Source organism: Aquarana catesbeiana, linkage group LG03, assembly GCF_042186555.1.
Source record: "Aquarana catesbeiana isolate 2022-GZ linkage group LG03, ASM4218655v1, whole genome shotgun sequence".
NCBI classification, from domain to species: Eukaryota; Metazoa; Chordata; class Amphibia; order Anura; family Ranidae; genus Aquarana; species Aquarana catesbeiana.
In genome coordinates this window covers 598,537,036-598,542,663 of record NC_133326.1, presented here as the reverse complement: position 1 = coordinate 598,542,663, position 5,628 = coordinate 598,537,036, and positions in this window count along the sequence as shown.

Genomic DNA, 5,628 nt, shown 5'->3' with positions numbered 1-5,628 from the left:
CCCGACGGCTGAAAAACATCACCACAGCATGATGCTGCCACCACAATATTTCACTGTGGGGATGGTGTTCTTTAGGTGATGGGATGTGTTGTGTTTGTGCCAGACATAGCATTTTCTTTGATGGCTAAAAAGTTCAATTTTAGCCTCATCAGACCAGAGCACCTTCCTCCATACATTTTGAGAGTCTCCCACATGCCTTTTCGCAAACTCAAAACGTGCCATTTTGTTTTTTGCTGAAAGTAATGGCTTTCTTCTGGCCACTCTGCCATAAAGCCCAACTCTATGGAGCGTACGGCTTATTGTCATCCTATGTACAGATACTCCAGTCTTTGGTGTGGAACTCTGCAGCTCCTCCAGGGTTACCTTAGGTCTCTGTGTTGCCTCTCTGATTAATGCCCTCCTTGCCCGGTCTGTGAATTTTGGTGTACAGCCGTCTCTTGGCAGGTTTGCTGTTGTGCCATGTTCTTTCCATTTGGTTATGATAGATTTGATGGTTCTCCTAGGGATCATCAAAGGTTTGGATATTTTTTTATAACCTAACCCTGACTTGTACTTCTCAACAACATAGTCCCTTACTTGTTTGGAGAGTTCCTTGGTCTTCATGGCAGTGTTTGGTTAGTGGTACCCCTTGCTTAGGTGTTGGGGCCTTTCAAAAAGGTGTGTATATGTAATGACAGATCATGTGACACTTAGATTGCACACAGATGGACATCATTTCACTAATTATGTGAAGGTAATTGGTTGCACCAGAGCTTTTTATTGGCTTTGTAACAAAGGGGGTGAATACATATGCCCACGCCAATTATCAGTTTTTTATTTCTGAAAAATAATTTTATGTATATATTTTTCTAATTTTACTTCACCATCTTAGACTATTGTGTTCTGATCCATGACATATAATTCAGATTAAAAAAAACCCATTGAACTAAAGGCTGTAATGTAACAAAATGGGTAAAAAGCCAAGGGGGTGAATACTTTTGCAAGGCACTGTAAGTGAACTAGGAGTGGGATGCAAAAGGCCTTTTAATACAGGCTGAGTGTTCTCTGACATGAGTACTTGTTCCCCTGGGACTGATAGTGACATCAGGATGCGTACCCGACCAGATAGAGCTATGAAGTGGGACATAGAGAGACTGGTATACTACAAAAGTTACCTTCCTAATCTTGGCTGACAGAGCAGGAGGCTTGACCTTGTGAATCTCAGTACATACACTAATCCATATGTATGAAAATAATTCCGACATGTTGCCAAGCTTTTGTTTAATAATATGGGAACAGCTAAGTTTTTCCAGGAGGGCCCGAATAGCCTACAGGTATGATAATAAAATGAATGAACATTTTACAAATCTCTACTATTTTCTGGAAAACATGAACTTCACCTTTAATGAAGGCTGCACATTGAAAAATATTGAATATTACCTCTGAAATGACATTACTATAATAAAGTGTATATGTTTGTGTTGACATCTACTTTATCGGTATTGATACCTTATAATTTTTACACTGTAAAGTATTTCTACTTTACCTGTGAACTGACCAGATAATAATATTAGTAGTGCGTTTCTTTTTACTAGTGGAACAGTTCATGCCATGACACTAGGTGGATAGCGTTAAAATTATCAGACAGTAAGAGGACCCCTAGTTAGCAATCCATCATATATATCTTAATGTGACAAATCTTTGATAATTATCAATGAAGTAGTTATTGTTCTAAAATGCTGGGTGTAACATATTGTGTATCTGCGGAAGCTCTGCTTATGTTTTCTGCTATGTTTTGGTTGTGTCATCTATTGCAGCATGGGGCAAATCCTGAATTTCCTTACTGCATGTGTTACTTGGAATATTCATTAACACAATTTAACCGGTAACAGTTCAAACTAAATTGAATTTGTCCTGTAGAGATGAGCGGCTGGATGAGGGTAATCAAACGCTTTCCACATAGCCGATTGGATTTGGTATTAATGAATTGGCCCCCAAAGCTGCCTGTAGTCTCAGGTTGTCCTCTTTCAAACTCTGGAGAAGCCCTGAACCCCTGTGGGCATGCAGCTGTAATTGCATTACCCAGGATGACACAGAGCACAGCTCAGCAGATAGAGATATAAACATGGGCCAAAGTGTCACTAAATACACAGCCAGTAAACAGAGTATTATTTATAGAAAAAAAAGGTTGGAGGTTAGAAGATACTGTTTGCTGTAAGTTGCGCATATATATATACATATATATATATATATATATATATATATATATATATATATATATATATATACAGTATCTCACAAAAGTGAGTACACCCCTCACATTTTTGTAAATATTTTATTATATCTTTTCATGTGACAACACTGAAGAAATTACACTTTTCTACAATGTAAAGTAGTGAGTGTACAGCTTGTATAACAGTGTAAATTTGCTGTCACCTAAAAATAACTCAATGCGGCCATTAATGTCTAACCCGCTGGCAAAAAAAGTGAGTACACCCCTAAGTGAAAATGTCCAAATTGGGCCCAAAGTGTCAATATTTTGTGTGGCCACCATTTTTTCCAGCACTGCCTTAACCCTCTTGGGCATGGAGTTCACCAGAGCTTCACAGGTTGTCACTGGAGTCCTCTTCCACTCTTCCATGACAACATCATGGAGCTGGTGGATGTTAGAGACCTTGCGCTCCTCCACCATCATATCAGTATAGTAATTCCACAATCATGTTGTAAATAAAGGGCAGGTCCCTGTGTATAATATCATGTGATGTACACATTTTTTTTTTAAACAGGAGTTCCGCCTCCCAAAAAAAAAAAAAGAAAAGTCAACAGCTACAAATACTGTAGCTGCTGACTTTTAATATTAGGACACTTACATGTCCAGGGTTTCCACAATGTTGGCACCCAAAGCCAATTTTCAAATCGGCTGTCGGGTGCTGCCACCGCCATTCAAGGTAAGGGAAACCGGGAGTGACGCCTTTGGGCTTCACAGCCTGTTCCCTATTGTGCATGCGGGCTGAGCTTTCTAACTGGTCCAGTGGTGGAGGAAGGAGGAGGGGGGCTGAACTTCTGAGGGACAGTGGGGAAGGGTACCTGTCAAAAACTGGTACCCGTTCTCTCCCCCCCCGAAAGGTGCCAAATGTGGCCGGGGGGGGGGAGCATATAAGCAGAAGTTCCATGTTTGGGTGGAACTCTGCTTTAACTAACCTGCACAAATGTATTTTTTAAAGCAGAACTAAACCCATCAATCTAACCATTTCAAAAAACAGTTACATTCCCGCCATGCTGGGAGTGCTAACTTTCACATTTTAGTAAAAATGTGTATAAATCCACGCTAAGTCACCAACAACTAAACAGTAAGCAGCCACTTATATAACTGTGATACTAAATACACATACACATATATAACATACATAAATACAAAAAAAAAAAAGCAGCTCTAATATTATAAGTGTAAATGTGCAAAAAAAAACAATAAAATATAATTAACCACATACAGTATAAAGTGCAAATGTGCAACAAATAGTGCATATACTGTATATCAGGCACTTGATTTTGCACTTAATTTGATGAACTTTGCTTTTATGAATTTTTGAGTCTCTGTGTGTATGGGCCCAATATATAAGCACTATTTGTTGCACGTTTGCCCTTTATATGTGGTTATTTATTTTTATTTTTGCACATTTACACTGTTGTGTTCTCAAACAAACTGTGAAACCATCAAATGTCATAACTGTTGCCATGGGCAGCACCATGGCAGTTGCAGATCAAACAGGCGATAAGATGGCAGCTTCCATGGCTGAAAAGGATAGGAGGGTTTAGTTCTGATTTCAAAAATCTTATTGGGGAACTAAACCCATCGATTTAACGGTTTAAAAAAACAATTTTATTCCTGGCATGCCAGGAATGATATCTGTCACATTTACTTGTGCTCTCAACCAGATTGTCAAAGCATCAAATGGCTGGTGTTGTTACTGATCACATGGGCAGCATCTTGGCAGTTGAAAATCAAACAGAGGCTAAGATGGCAGCTTCCTTGGCTGAAAAAGATAGAGTTTAATTCTGCTTTAAGTAATAATAACTTGATATTTCTGCATGTTTTATTTTGACCTGGATGATGCTGAAGTTGGCTCCTTATTCGGCCAGCTTCTTATTCAGGTTGGATCTTTATTCACAAAAGTGATTATTTACAAAATAATCATCTGCAAAGTTTATAATAAAATCGTGAACTTTAACAAGAATTCTGTCTCCCTAACTGCCATGTATTTAATGGGGTAATTCTGATAGCTTGGCTTCTTATTTCGAATTTCCCATTGAAATGCATGGATGACAGGGTGACAAGTTTGGTTTATGCTTTGTGGGGTTTTGCCTTTTATTTTATGTTTTTCTTGTTTTTTGGATGATGCACCATTGGCACCGTTGTGCTGCGTCTGTATTGAATAAGAGCCATCTATTGTGAAGGGCTCTTATTCAATAACCCTGCTCGGTCGACCTAGAGACCATTTTTTGTTCTGTTATTTTTGGCCTCTCACACAAATTTTTTTTCTACTTATGCGTGACAGGCTCTGGTTAAGACGTGTTGTTGTGTATCATATTTTTAAGTTGTTTTTTACAATTTTCATTATTGTAATCCTAGGTTTCATACCCTACTCTTCTAACTTTATTCTATGTTTATTATTTTTTTGTATCTTGTTTTCTATTCTTATAAAACAAAAAAAAAGAAGTATATAAAAAAAAAAAAATAATAATAATAAAAAAAAGTAACAATAACTTGCTGAACCATACACCCAGATCTGCAGTTTGTCTCATTTCAGAAAGGTCTGAGCAAAGCTGAATAATGCTGGTCGGAGTTCATTTAAACCATGCAAATATTTGCAAATACATGCCTTTATTTGCAAGCTAAGCCCCTCTACTGAGAGTCCTTAAAGAAGAACTTCAGGCTATATTAAAAACAATTTAAATTTGATGAATATTGTAGCTTCTAACTTTAAAAAAAAGACACTGTCCAGGGATCCAGCGCCAACCTCACCTGGGCCAGTTCTTCAACAGTCTTTGGGTCCCCGGCACTGTCATGTTTACTAAGGGAAGCCAGCTGTGACTCTTCCTTGTAACTTCACAGCTGGCTTCCCACTGCACATGTGCGGACCGTGCTATGCTTTGTGAATGGTCCTGCAGCCTTCTGGGACTTGTAATGTGTCCCAGAAGTCTGTGGGCAAAGGGTGGGGGGACTTCCACTAGGATTGTCTAGGGAACCCCAGGTACCCGCCCCCCCCCCCGTAAAAATGTAACCAAAAGTGATAGAGGGGCGGGGGGAGGGGAAGTGGAAAAATGAAAGTTTCTCTTTTGGGTGAAGTTTGGCTTTAATGATGGAGATTTTTTGGATTTAAAACTGATTAAAGAGGCCCTCATAAGTTCAAAAGTACATATGTTGCTTTAAAAGTAGAAGATTCACATAAATACACTAAAGGACACATTTATGAATAAATTTTTTCATGAATTTGATAAATAAAAAAAGAATAAATAAGACTACATAGAATGGGGCTCAACCATGGAAACCCACACTCAGTGAGCCCATTGGGTGATGCAGCACATAGCCCGGAGCTTTGGCTTATTGGGAAGCTCATGGTGGTGTCTCTGAAGGTTTTGTGTTAAAGT